The sequence below is a fragment of the Elgaria multicarinata genome, chromosome 10 (assembly GCF_023053635.1).
Source record: "Elgaria multicarinata webbii isolate HBS135686 ecotype San Diego chromosome 10, rElgMul1.1.pri, whole genome shotgun sequence".
NCBI classification, from domain to species: domain Eukaryota; kingdom Metazoa; phylum Chordata; class Lepidosauria; order Squamata; family Anguidae; genus Elgaria; species Elgaria multicarinata.
In genome coordinates this window covers 17,445,191-17,459,699 of record NC_086180.1, presented here as the reverse complement: position 1 = coordinate 17,459,699, position 14,509 = coordinate 17,445,191, and the positions used below count along the sequence as shown (strand labels likewise).

The 14,509-nt window shown below is 43.6% G+C and overlaps 1 protein-coding gene across 1 annotated transcript in view; it reads right to left on the bottom strand.

Moving 5' to 3' along the window:
- ARHGAP24 (Rho GTPase activating protein 24) overlaps window positions 1-3,417 on the bottom strand; it is a 412,693-nt gene extending 409,276 nt beyond the window's left edge. Inside the window, exon 1 of the mRNA XM_063136191.1 lies at window positions 3,326-3,417. The gene's annotated coding sequence lies outside the window, so the exon portion shown is untranslated. The remainder of the gene's footprint in view (window positions 1-3,325) is intronic.
- Between the last annotated feature and the right edge of the window lie 11,092 nt (window positions 3,418-14,509).

Genomic DNA, 14,509 nt, shown 5'->3' with positions numbered 1-14,509 from the left:
TGATACACTTGGCCAAAAGGATGGCCCCACCTGCCTTCAGTGCTGAATATCTGGAGGAGGGGGAATTGGTGGAGAAGCTAGGGTTGCACATCAGCTCAAAAGAGGAACTGCATAATTCAAAGAGGACACCAATTTGCATAGGATTTGTATATGCTCATCTATAGAGAGAGATGCAAATACAGAAATAATGACTACAATTGTCCATAGAAATACAAGACATCTCACCATCACGGACATGCTCAGTGTGCAGTCGAGACGCTGCTAAACATTGATGGCCTCTGCTCTCTCTTCTTATGATTCTTTATCTTTCACCTGGAGTTGAACTAGACACCCCTTAATAGGGTGTGCTTTCAAATAGAGGACTCCTTCTGTAAAATAGGACATATGGCCACCCCAGGTGAAGCTGAAGGATATGGCAATGGGAAACTAGTAAAGGACCACATATTCCAAGAGAAGGGTGGGAAATCCTGAAAGGGGACATCTGTAAACTGGGCAAAGAAGACAGCTGTGACACATCTGGCACACACCTCCCTAAAGTCTCTGCAAGGTTGAAAGACTCCAACAGTGCAATCCTACGTATGGGCAATCCTATGTACATCTACTTAGAAGCAAGTCCTGATGGATTTTATGGGATGTAGAAGTAGGTGTTTATAGGACTGCAGCCTTAAGTATCAAATGGCTCTGGAAAGGGGGTGATACAAATAGACTAGTGGCCTACAACTAGGCTTTGATAAATAACAAGAAAGAAAGAAAGAAAGAAAGAAAGAAAGAAAGAAAGAAAGAAAGAAAGGGTTGATTTATTCAAATAATTATTTTATTCACATATTAGTTTTGGGGTTTTTTTGCCCACTCCTTCTCTAAAGAGCTTTTTCTATAGATGATGTGTCCCCCTTCCCACCCCCTCTTTTATCCTTGCAATAATCCTGTGAAAGAGAGAGAGTGACCAGCACATGGTTACCCATTAGGCTTTATTGCTGAGCAGGATTTAAACCCAGATCTCCCTAGCACTAACCCAACACTAGCTACATCACACTGGCTCTCAAGCATAGCATGCCATCCCACTGTCTTCGGGCTCAAATATGCCACCTTACATAAAGTGCAAAGTGGCCCTTGCTTTGCCTCCAGTGCTTGACCACAACCAAGCTTCTTGGTCCATGGTCCAAAACTCTTCCATATGTAGACTGCACTGCAATAGCTCAGGGGCAGAGCACTGGGGTCCCAGGTGGAATCCCAGCATCTCCAGGTAGCGTGGGGGCAAGACTCTTCTTTGAAACCCCGGAGAGCTCCTTCCAGTCCTTGTAGACCCAGATGGGGAAACACAGAGCCCATGAGCCACATGAAATCCCTCTGGATGTTTTGGTTGTGGGGACGATGTCAAATTTCCTGCTGCAGTGGAGGCAACATGCACAAATGGCTACTTTGGAAGCCAATAATGTGGGTGGGAGCATGCACCATTTTTAGAAGCAGAAATGCACTGCTAGAAGCCTCAATGTGAGTGCAATTCTACTTGCAAACAAGACACATGCTTGTTTGCACTGCTCCTGCAAATACAGTGGCAGGAAGCAATTTTGGCAATGTGAAAGGGATGCAACTGCCCCCTCCCCTAACCTCCCAAAGTTGCCCACTCCTGCTGTGGACAATACTGAGCTAGATGGACCAACAGACTGAATCAGTGTAAGGCAGCTTCCAATGTCCCCATTCAAGTAGGCAGAGCTAAAAACTGGAAAGGCCCAGCTGATGTCCTCCTAAGTATCAGCTATGGTGAAGCCAGGGAAGACTGGTCCTCAAAAGTGGTTCTCCTCCAGGGGAGGAGAATCATGCAAGCCACATGAAATGGTCTTCAGGAGAACAGGAGACATGACAATGCAAAATTACACTTTGGTACATCTCTACACAGTGGACTGTTTTTAAATGTAACCACAAATTAGAACACAAGCAAATCAACATTAGCCCTCATCAGGGCTGCCTGATGGGGACAAGATGGCATCCCTTCCCCCATTCCAGGTAGAGAAACCAGCCAGACTGACAGCAGAATCCTCTTTCAACATCCACATCCTCCACTGTACTTCAGGGTATCAGGTTAGCTTAGGGGCACAGGGCCTAAGAATGCATAGCACGCACAGTGTTGTCCTTCAACACCTTGCCCCATCCCCAGCACCTGCCACCTGAGGCAACTACCTCACACTTCCTAATGGTAGAGCCAGCCCTGGCCATCACCTATCCGTCTTGTATTCAGGAATCAGGAGGACTTCCTAACACTCTAAGAAAGGGAAAACTTTCACCAATATGTTGGAACGCAGGAGGGAGGAAGTACACAATATCTTGCAGACAACAGACAAATAAAACAACCACATAAAAAGGGGGAATCTACAACTTGCTTTGCTATTAAACGGCATGCTTATCTGCAGATTCGAATTCACCTGTCTCTTTATCAATAAATCCCTCTGCCCTCACTTAATCTCCATTTCTGCTTCACCTTGGATCTAGAGAAATATAGGTTAAAATAAACCCGCACACCACAACATGGTAGAGGAAATTAAGGCTGTATTCTTATGCATGCTTACCTGCAAGTAAGACCCATTAAAAACAGTGGGACTTGCTTCTGAGTAAACGTGCTGGTTGGAATGAAATCATAGAACACCAGAACAAATTTTGTTGGATAGAAGTCTCTTCAGTTACTTAAACAGACCCCATTTTCATTAGACACTTACTATCTTATTGCATCTCAGAATAATCACCTTATATTTTCTTTTTAAAAAAAAGGATAGAGAATCCATAATCTGTATTGTACTGTAGGTATTTTGGAGATTTAACAAGAAAAGTCATGAAAGGGAACTGCTATAATTCTCATGCAGGAAAAACGGAGCCATTTAAGATTCTTCAAGACTTTTTGTGATTATAATCAAAGGGGTTATTAGAAAGCCAAGCTAGTGATACTCGTAATGTCAGAAAATCTTACTACAGACATTCCTTTTAAATAAGAACATGCTAAGAAAGCAATTAGCAATCTGACAAGGACGGTTAACATGGGAATCCCAGGACACAAAAAGATTTTATAGGTTTTCTCCCTCCTAGTTTAATGGAATGTGCATTCTAGTTTTAACCTCGGGAGAAGCCAAGGGACAAGGTGAGTAGCTAGTACGTTTCTCATTAAAACATAGATCACTGAACAAGAACCTTGTAATCGGCTTCTCTGAGACAAAAACTGCATTTCCAGGCAGCCACTGTTGCTGCTTCTGCGGCAAGAGAGTTTGACCTGTCAGAAGACCAGGCTCTTTTGCTGTGGCTTTCGTGCTAGAGCAAAGGCTATTTTAATGCCACCTACCCTGATCCCAGCTGCTGCGTTGATCCACACAGGCAATAGTTCCAAACGGGAGACTCCACTCCAGGCAAATAGGAGAGAGGAAATGGGGAAGAAAAGAATAGGGGTAAATAAAAAAAAGCCCTGGACTTCCCAGAGTACAATATTCAAATCTGTGAGCTTCTCTGTAACTCCGACCAGGCAGTTTCAAAAAGGAAATGCAGCAGGACTAAATTTAGCTGCCACCGGTGCGCAAAGTTGGTCCTTCTTTTCCCCCACTGCACAAGTTCGCATCAAACACCGGCACAAAGGGCGAATTCACAGAGGGCTCCGGCAGCTACTGTAACCACAAGACCACCAGTTGTACTCGACCCGAGGAAGACGTCCCAGGATTTAGAACGGGCGGCCGTGTACGAGATGTGTAAATACACAACACGAGAGGCTGGGAAGAGCGCAAGGCCGGCCCTTCGCCAAGGAAAGTCGGTTTCAGATTTCACTCAGCAGCTGGGCAGCTTCGCAGCAACATGCAGGCTGGGCTGCTGCTGCTGCCGAGCTAGAGAGAATCCCTTCTTAGCCAAACAGCTCACTCCTCAGATATCTCTGGAACCCCCGAGTGACACGGGCACTCTCAGCTGCGCTGGGTTGCTCAAACCAGCCCCATCTCTCTATGACTTGGCTGGACTCGTTGCCGCTTGACGTCTTCACCTTAACGCCTTCATTGTTGTTGTTTTTCCCACATGCTAAAGGAGGACTTCCAAAGGCTATATTTTCGTAATGACCCACTTTCATGGCTTCCGGAACCAGAATATTGTTAAGTGGATACCACACAAGCCCCTTGAGACAAGTTTGGAAAACTGGGAATAAGTGAACTTTCTCTCTCTCTCTCTCTCTCTCTCTCTCTCTCTCTCTCTCCCCCCCCCCCCCAAGGAAGGTTTGCTACACCTTAGCAGCAAAGTCTGGTTTGCAGACACAGAACTTGCAATGTAACAATTTTAAAAGAATGATCTTTTAATCATGAGCAGGCTGCCTTTCCCTACAGCTGACACTAGGACAGCCTATTATGAATTGCCAAAAAAGTGGAAGTTTATCACAACAAAGGAGGCAAGGAGAGGGCAGTGATTTGCATAACATCTGCATATGCTAATTATATATTGATGAACATTTTGAAATAGTTATTATAATTTAAACTGGAAAAAGTGCAGAAAAGGGCAACTAAGGGCTGATCTACACCAAGCAGATATTCCACTGTGAAAACGGTATGAAAGCAGTATATAAAAGGCAGGAGCCACACGACTGCTTTATAGTGGTATTGAAGTGCACTGACAACTGTTGGGGTCCATTGACACCTACCATATACCGCTTTCATACCACTTTCATAGTGTTATATCCTGCTTGGTGTAGATGTGTCAATGGGCCCCATCAGTGCACTTCAATATCACTATAAATACGTAGGTCATAGCTAGACCTACGGTTTATCCCTGGATCGTCCAGGGATCAAACCTATTCATCTAGGTGACACACAGGGCATACAGTGCTCAGGCAGGGGCAAACCCTGGAAGATCCCAGGATAAACCTTAGGTCTAGCTGTGGCCGTAGTGTGGCTCCTGCCTTTTACATACCACTTCCATAGTGGAATATCCTGCTTGGTGTAGATGAGCTCTAAAATAATCAAGAGGCATCTCACCTATGAGGGAAGGTTACAACAGGTGGGATTGTTTAGCTTGAAAAAAAGAGGCTAAGGGAAAACATGATAGAGGTGTACCAAATTATGCATGGTGTGGAGAATGTGGATAGGGAGACATTTTTTCTCCATTTCTTATTATATAAAACCCCATTGGTGTCATCCCATGAAGCTGATTGGTGGGAGATTCAGGACAGATAAAAGGAAGGACTTCTTCACACAGCTTATAGTTAAACTATGGGATTCGCTACCACAAGACGTGGTGATGGCTATCAATTTGGATGGCTTTAAAGTGTTGGAGAAATTCCTTGAGGAGAAGGTGTTCAATGGTTACTAGCCCTGATGGCTATGTGGTACCCCAGTATCAAAGTCAGTAAGCCTATGTATACCAGTTGCTGGGGAACATGGGCGGAAGGGTGCCAACATCTGGTTGGACACTGTGTGAACAGAATATTGGACTATATGGTTTCTTGATCTGATCCAGCATGGCTCTTTTGATGTTCTTCTGTTCTTAAACAGAAATACAATACATCTTGCCATACTGTGACTAGACTGTGACCAGGTGATTAGAGCTTAATCTACACTAAGCAGTATATTGCACTATGAAAGCAGTGTATAAAAGGCCGGAGTCACACCATTGCTTTATAGCAGTACTGAAGTGCATTGACAACTGTTGGGGTCCATTGACACCTAACATATACCACTTTCATAGTGCTATATCCTGCTTGGTGTAGAATAGACCCAAGTCTCCTGAGGCTCAGTCCCTAAGACCCAGTGGCTGCTCGTGTTTTGAATGGGCAGGTGAAGGCAGTCCAATATGAAATCAAAAATCAAAAAGGATACCAGCTGTACTGACGAGGTTCATAAAGATTGTTCACAGTGCAGGACTCGGGCTCTTTATTCTCAACCTCCACCTCCACCTCCACCACCACCACCACCACCCCTCTCGGCATGTCTACACCAGCCCTATATCCCTGACACACAGGGGATCCTGGGAACAGGCAGGGACAATCCCTCCATTTTCCTTGGATAATCCTTAGGTGTAGAAAGGGCCTTGCTCTCTCTCCTTACATTAGCTCTATTTCTCCTTCCAAAGCAAAGCTGGGCTCCTAGACACTGCAAGTGGAGTTGCCAGGACTTAGAAAATGAGGTGCTCCTCTCCCTCTGTCAATTGACTCTCGGCCACAACAGCAGTCTTTTTAACCTGACCATTCTGGGGGTGAGGGTTTTTTCAGCCTCCCCTAGCCAGCCTTAGGCATGCTAGCCTTCTCTGCCTCCTCCCTTTCCAGGGTCCATGGAGGTTGGGAAGCCTGTGTGTGTTTGTGTGAGGTGGCGATGGGTGGTTACCTGGTGATTTTTAAGAGAGTGAAAGCCTCTCATAGCTTATCTCCAGAGCTTCTTACTCATCAGTTCCATGTGTTTTTAAAACAGATTTATTGGGTCTACATTGGTATCTACTTCTCAGTTGCTTTCCCCTTGCAGAACGAGGGGAAAGACTGGAAGAAAATGCTAGGAAAGGGAGGTGTTGGTAATGGTTTAAACTTTAGAATGGGGTAAGATATGTGGAAATGTGCCTTCTAGGCACTAGCTGGACCTTTTTCTTCTGGAACATAAGGGAACTGCTTTGTACTATGTCAAATAATCATCCATCTTGTGAGCCTGTAACTGTGGAATTGTCCACCAGGGTCTAGGCTTAAGACACTCCCAAAAGGTAGAGTGATGGAGAAACTCTTCCCATTTCATTTCCATGTATTCCCATTTGGCCAGAAGGAAACTAACCGTGATGACCCCAGCTAGAGCGTGCTGACCTGATAGATATGTAAACGCTGTACGGACTGCCTGCACCATCGTACTGTAGAATATCAAAGCTAACTTTGGTTAGGTATAGTGATAGCTTAACAACTCTGACAACCACTTAGAGGCTGGGAAAAGAAAGGAGCCAACAGAGAGAGAATATGTATACATGCTTCTTTTTTTTAAGGGAGGGAACCTGTGGAATTAAATGCAAAACACAGCGGGATCCCTCTGCTTGCCGGAGGCTTGGCTCACTGCCAACTGCCGTCTCCCAGGGAGGCCTTGCCAGAATGACATAACTAACTGAAAACATTCTTTAAGTGGGTTGAGAGGACCTCCAACCAGCCAGCTCTCCAATGAGGTGCTGGTATTTGGGGAAACCTTTAGGTTACGGATTTCGACAATCGGCAATATACATGAAACAAGTCATTTTCCCATGATTTCCTCCGCTGCTGTTCGCTTGCATCGTTGCTTGAGTGGGAAAGCCATGGGACTACACAAAAGTCTCTTGTTTAAAATGATCAGAAATTGCTGCTTAAAAGCAACGCGACTGCAGGGAGCATTCCAATTACACAGGAAGAGGTGAGGGGCAGAGCCTAACCTCCTAGATAAAAGGAAGGAGATGAAGACGACCAGGAAAAGAGAAGAGGATGTCAAAACAGACTCCTTGGGTTACAAGCGTAGGCAGTCCAATGAGTGGCATGCCAGTTTCCCCGAGCTGTTCACGTGCGTGCCAGGTAGAGAGCAAATCAGGTGCCCAACTGGCGTGAATTAACGATTAATTAGAATGTGCTAATGGACAGATTAGGTAAGCCTATGAAAACAAACAAACCATTCTGCAAGGAATGCTCAAATGGGGAAGCCAAAAGCAACCTCACCCCCTGTAGATATGTTAAGGAAAGGGTGGAGGGAATCCAGAGGGATTTGTCTTAAAGAAACCTTAAGTTGGCAGGTTTATTTATTTATTTATCAGACGTATTTTTATTTACCGTTTGTACCTCATACTGCAATAATATACAGCAGCTAGTGTTAGCCATAGATCAATCAAATTCAGCAGGGGACAGCATTTTATTTTTTAAAAAAAAGATGTCTAAACAGAGTCATCTTAAGATAGGGTCCCATGTGAGAATCTTTGGCCTAGTTTCAGGTAGCTCTTGGCATAGTATCATTCTTTCAAACTCCACCATATTGATTCTGGTCCTGAACAGTTTGGCTTCCAGCTGTACCTACTGATAGATTGATTACCCTATGGCCATGGGCAGAAAAGTGGTTCCACGCCCCACCCCTGTGGCACAGCAGATACAGTATTGATTTTGGACAGGAGCGGAGTTGCCAGGTGCTACAGATATTTTATACAATATCTCATCTTCGGCCCCCTAGCATGGTACCTTTAGGTGCCTATGCCAAAATCAATCCATCAATGAGGAAAATTCTAATGCTGCCAGTTCCACGACTCATTAAACACTCAAAGTAGTTGCTCCAAAAAGTCCTTCCAAACTAGCAGCTCGCTTCATCAGTCGTAGTCTCCTAAAACTGATCCTTGCCTCTTTTGCTCACGGATGCTTGAGGAACTTGGTCTTTGCAAATTCTAAAGTGAACCCACCTGATCCATTATGCCGAAACCGATGTGTGGATTGGAATGCAATTATCCTTTGTATTTTGCATTTCTACAAATTTTGCAATGCAGTTTTTAGCTTAAAAAAGTACAAAAACGTATTTAGGAATATGCTTTTAAGGATAAAATACATTTAGGAAAGCATAAATTTAGATAAAATACACTCAGAATGCGTACATTTAAATAATAAAGTACAATTAGACATGCATATTTTGTGTCAAAATACATTCAGAAATAATATTTATATACAAAGTTTTGGGCAGCTTTTCCCCCCTCAAAGAATGACACATTAATATGGAAATTAGATGGCATGATGTGTGAAATTGACACAAAGTGGAAACAGGCTGAACCAATTGGATTGGCTCCAATTTAGAACAGCTAATCCAGCTATTTTCTCAGCCTTCTCTTCCTCCATTGGTCATTGTTCCAGCTGGTAACATTTTTGTTTTTCTGATGGACTACAGCCATACCACCCTGACCACGTTGAATCTTGTCTTGTAAGCTAAGCAGGGTTAGGCCTGGTTTGAACTTGGATGGGAGGCTGCATGGGAGTTCCAAGTTCTATAGAGTTGGGGAAAGAGCTATCGCTCAGTGATAGGGCATGTGCTTTGATTGCAGAAGGCCCCTCATTCAAGCCCCATCATCTTCAGGTTGGGCAGGAAAAACTCTTGTCTGAATCCTCAGAGAGCCACTGTCAGACAGTGGCCCTGTTCAGAAGATACCTTAAATCATGGCTTTAACCATGGTGAATAAAGCACCAGTGTTCTAACACAGCATAAGGCAAGTTCCTCTGTTCCTTTGATGGTCCATCTTAACCATGATAATATAGGGTGACCCTATGGAAAGGAGGACAGGGCTCCTGTATCTTTAACAGTTGTATAGAAAAGGGAATTTCAGCAGGTGTCATTTGTATGCATGCAACACCTGGTGAAATTCCCTCTTCATCACCACAGTTAAAGCTGCAGGAGCCCTGCCCTCTTTTGTCTCTGGTCAAGAGGGCAGGGCTCCTGCAGCTTTAACTGTAGTGATGAAGAGGGAATTTCACCAGGTGCAGCATGCATACAAATAACACCTGCTGAGATTCCCCTTTTCAACACAACTGTTAAAGATACAGGAGCCCTGTCCTCATTTTCATAGGGTCACCCTAGATAATACTAGGATAATTGGGCATATTACAACATTGCAAGTAAAAGAATTTTGATATTTATTAGCTAAAGAGCTCAAAAGAAATGTTTCATTACAACTAAGAGATAGGTCAGGGGGAGAAGTTCTTTCAAAAATACAAACTTAACTAATTCTGCACTTTCATACTAATACATGAACCTAAACTCAGTTATCCTTCCACTCTTGCACTTCTCTGAATTTTACAATGGAGTTTTCGAATCAAAAATGCATACTACAAACGTGTGTCTGTTAGGGGAAAGTGAACACAAATGAGCATATATTTAGATTATAAGCCTGTGGGCAGGGACTGTCAAGAAATACTTTTGTAAGCCGCCGTGAGAGCCTTTTTTGGCTGAATGGCAGTATAAAAATGCTTAAATAAATAAATAAATTTGTGGCATATAACATTAAAATGAATTATATTAGGGAAACAGCTTGCAAAAACATGTATATTGAGCAAAATTGGGTACAAATGGGCCTATATTAGGAGAAATATGCACAAAAAATTTTGTGTATTTTTGTTCAAACTTTTTTTAAAAAATTTTTTTAACAAAGTTCAGAACAAACCGATCTTGGAATGAAAAACTGAGACAACCTGAAATTGACAGATTAATTCATCCCTACTACTAGGAAGAGAGAGAAAAATCCTTGGGCTGGGGGCAGTAGGGTGGGGAGAGAATCAGCACAATGTGAATTTTACATCAGGTACAAATAGTTTACACAGCTCCTGGACGACTGTAATGTTATGTAAGTCAACAGCAATTCTGTTGCTCCCTTTGCTCATTTCTACACCTGCCAACTTTTCCCCTTCCAGCTGACATACTTCCCTTTGGAGTGGTCTGCTATATACTGCCAGAATGTATTTATCAGCACTGCAGATTCTCACAGTTCAAACCCCACTGAGAAAGTATTGAATTCACTGTTAGTTTTAAGAAGTCTATTCTAGCCAAAACTCTTGAGTCCACCTGTTTTCTTTTTGGTCTTTTAAACATAACTATGAAACACAGCTTGATAGAATTCTCCATTCTTACTGAATCCATTTGTAGCAATAGATAGGGGAAATAAGGGAGGGGCCCCCATAGTTCTGCAGTCGAGCACATGACTTGAATGCCTACGGTCCCACTTTGATCTCCTACATCTCCAGTTCAGGGTAGACATGGTTGAGCACCTTTCAAAAGCCCACATCCCAGCCAGGGCCCAGTGACAAGAATTGTTTCTAATCCTCACCATTGCAATTAGCTTGTTCACCTTCCTCTTGCTCTGGCCCAGGCAATGGTGGTGGTGGTGGTGGTGGTGGTGGTGGTGGTGAGGAGGATGCCATCTCCTAGAACATAAGAAGACCCATGCTGGATCAGACCAAGGGTCCATCTAGTTCAGCACTCTGTTCACATAGTGACCAACCCAGCTGTTGACCAGGAACCCACAAGCAGGACACACTGCAACAGCACCCTGCTGCCCATGTTCCCCAGCAACTGGTATATGTAGGCTTACTGCCTCTGATCCTGGAGGTACTCTCTCACTGGCTCTCTGCCCGCTAACAAGCCAGAAAAGGATAGCAATGATGAGAAAGATAGTAAGAAGCTATCGCAAGTGGTGACAAAGGTAGTAAGAAGGAAGACTGACTGAGAGAGGGGGCCCATGGAGGCTGTTGTGCCCAAGAGCCCTTAAAAACCTGGAACTACAACTGTTACAGTTGAAAGAGGGGGTGTTTTTGGAAACAAGGCAGGGAAAGTCTTGGTTAGATGTACCAATGGTCTGACCCAAACTATATTCATAGAACATTCTAATGTTAGGCCAACATTAATCCTGAGGTAACAGAGGCCCTAGAGTAAGGTGACAATATGGAAGGGAGGACAGGGTTCCCGTATCTTTAACAGTTGCATAGAAAAGGGAATTTCAGCAGGTGTCATTTGTATCTATGGAGAACCTGGTGAAATTCCCTCTTCATCACCACAGTTAAAGCTGCAGCACCTATACTAGAGTGACCAGATTTAAAAGAAGGCAGGGCTCCTGCAGCTTTAACTATTGTGATGAAGAGGGAATTTCACCGGGTTCTTCATATATACAAATGACACCTGCTGAAATTCCCTTTTCAATACAACTACTAAAGATACAGGAGCCCTGTCCTCCTTTTCATATGGTCATCCTACCCTAGAGGTTTGTTCTGAACTTTCTTTTATTTTATTTTTAAAAAAGTTTGCACAAAAATACACAAACATTCTCCCCTCAAAGTGACTACATAAAGCTCTGGTTTCTCCAAGACTAGATAAAATTGGACTTTACAAATTGAGGCTTGTACATGATGGTTGTGTGTGAAAGATAATGATTTTGAGCACAGTCCCATGCATGTTTAAATAGACAAAGGTCCTACAACACCCAGCTGGCTGAGGTAAGCTGGGAGTTGTAGGACTTTTGTCTGTCTAAACACGCACAGGATTGCATCCTTTAATGTCTCCAACAAAGAAGTCTTTAAATCGTGTTTGCTATTATTCTGCTACCTTCATTGTTTCTTGTTTCTTTTCTTTCCTTATACGTCTTTCTTTTCCCTTTTGTATGCTGCTGTTCTTGTTTATCTAGGACAAAAATATCTGATGTGTGATGTAGAGGTTTCAGGGACTTATTTTCTTCCACAAACAGTATTCTCTATTCATAGCATTACCTGCACAAAGAAAGCAAAATCAAGTCAGAGAGAATAGAACAATATGTAAACACAGATGTGGTGAAGGGGAGTGTGGGTACAGGGAAAGATCGGTGGTGTTTTGCACCTATGCTTTCGTTCAGCCCTAATCTACACCAAGCAGGATATTGCACTATGAAAGTGGTATGAAAGTGGTATATGGTATGTGTTAATGGGCCCCAACAGTTGTCAGTGTACTTCAGTGCTGCTATAAAGCAGCAGTGTGGCTCCTGCCTTTTATTTACTGCTTTCATAGTGCAATACCCTGCTTGGTGCAGATTAGGTCTCAGCTAATCTTAGCTAGACAGGGTGAAATCCTGGGGCAACCCCCGGGATCATACCTGTGCATCCACATTATGCACAGGGGATCCTGGGATCAGGGAGGGATGATCCCTCCCTTGCCCCGGGATCTCGCCCTACACTTTAGGCCTGCTTTTTCTGTGGTCTCGGGCATTTCCTCGTGAGGAGCATGGGTTGTAGAGCTCCTCAGGAGATCTGCACCCATTGGGAGTGGGGTGGGGGGGGAGCAAGGAAAATTATTGTTTTATACTTTGAATGTTTTTAATTTTTGTGAACTGCCCAGAGAGCTCTGGCTATTGGGCGGTATAGAAATGTAATAAATAAATAAATAAATAAATAAATATTTTTTTAAAAAAACCAAATGGCCGGGGCGACGTCCTCTCCTTCCGAGGCTGTCACGTGCTGCACATAAACAGAGGGGGGATCTCGTGATAAAAACATTGTGAGAACCCAGGAAGTCCCTCCATACTTTTTAATCAGGCGTGGATAACCTGTGGATTTTGGTCTAGCTTCATGCAAAATGCCACCCCGCTAAAATCCTACACACACAGCCTTTTCAAACCTCACCCACTTTAGCTCTGCCTGCCACCCACTGCTAGAATGTGGACCCTGACCACCTTCTACTGAGGTAACGTGATGCTTGACAGAAAAGAGTCCCCCCCACCCAGTTTCAAATTCACGGCTTAAGAAGATCATCCCTTTTGTCCAATGGCCTCACAAGCCATTTTTGCAGCAGAGACGGAATTCTTGCACGAGAGGAAGTTGGGGCAAATTTACTCCAATGAGTTGAGGGCAAGTTTGACAGCAAGGCTCTTGGATATATGCTCCCATGTCCATCGTCAACTGTCTATAATATAAGTGATTTATCATTTGATATTGACTTCTGGCGATTACAGCTCAGAGGATGACAGGGAGAGAGGGCTGATAGGTGGGAGAATAGAATGGTTTGGACTGATTTGTATGCTCTTCCAAACACTTCAATAAAATGCTGATAAGTAGGAAAGCTGTGCATTTTAAGAGTGTTGTGATAATGATGTTCCCGCCCTAAATGATACTTTTATTGTGGGAAGGGGGCTAACACAGGAGGGGGATGAGAATTGTGTGGGAAAAGATGTGACTGCCTTATTTCCAAATTCAGCTCTGAATTAAGAGGAACCGGGGACACTCTAGGTTGCTACCTGACTTCCATACTCAGCCTATTGACATGGGGCATGTCTAGCTAGACCTAGGGAGGAGAGGGGGAGGATCTCGTGATATGGTGATCGTGAGATCCTCCCCCTCAGTCCACACGTGGTGCACAAAGTCCTGGGAGGAAGAGGATGTCGCACCCACCATTTTGTTTTTTGTTTTTTTTTATCGAAAATGAGTGCATGAGCGCTCCAGCGATACAAGTAGTGGTGGGTTGTTATTTTTTTAAAAAAAGATCCTGCTCCCCCCTCCCACCCCTGATGGGCACGTTACTAGATGAAATCTCCTCCCCCACTGAATCCTCCTCTGAGCCGGAAGGAGGATCAAGGCCAGAGAACACCACCATCTTAGGGTGACTAGCCTAAAGTTACGCAGAGATCATTATTGGCCTAAAGTCATCCTAAAGTCATTCAGTCATCCAGTAATAGTTAAGAAGAGACTACTGCTATAAAACAGTTTATAACAGTTTTGACAACTGTTGGGGCCCAGGACACACTCCGTATACAGTTTTCAAAATGTTTTCAAAGTTTTTTTATGCTGCTTGATGTAGATCTGGCTCTGAACCCCATTCTCCCACACAGTCCTCATTCAACAGTCTAACCACTACACCAAGCTGGTGTACACTACATATTATTATTATTATTATTATTATTATTATTATTATTATTTATTTATTTATTTATATAGCACCATCAATGTACATGGTGCTGTACAGAGTAAAACAGTAAATCGCAAGACCCTGCCGCATAGGCTTACAATCTAATAAATCATAGTAAAGCAATAAGGAGG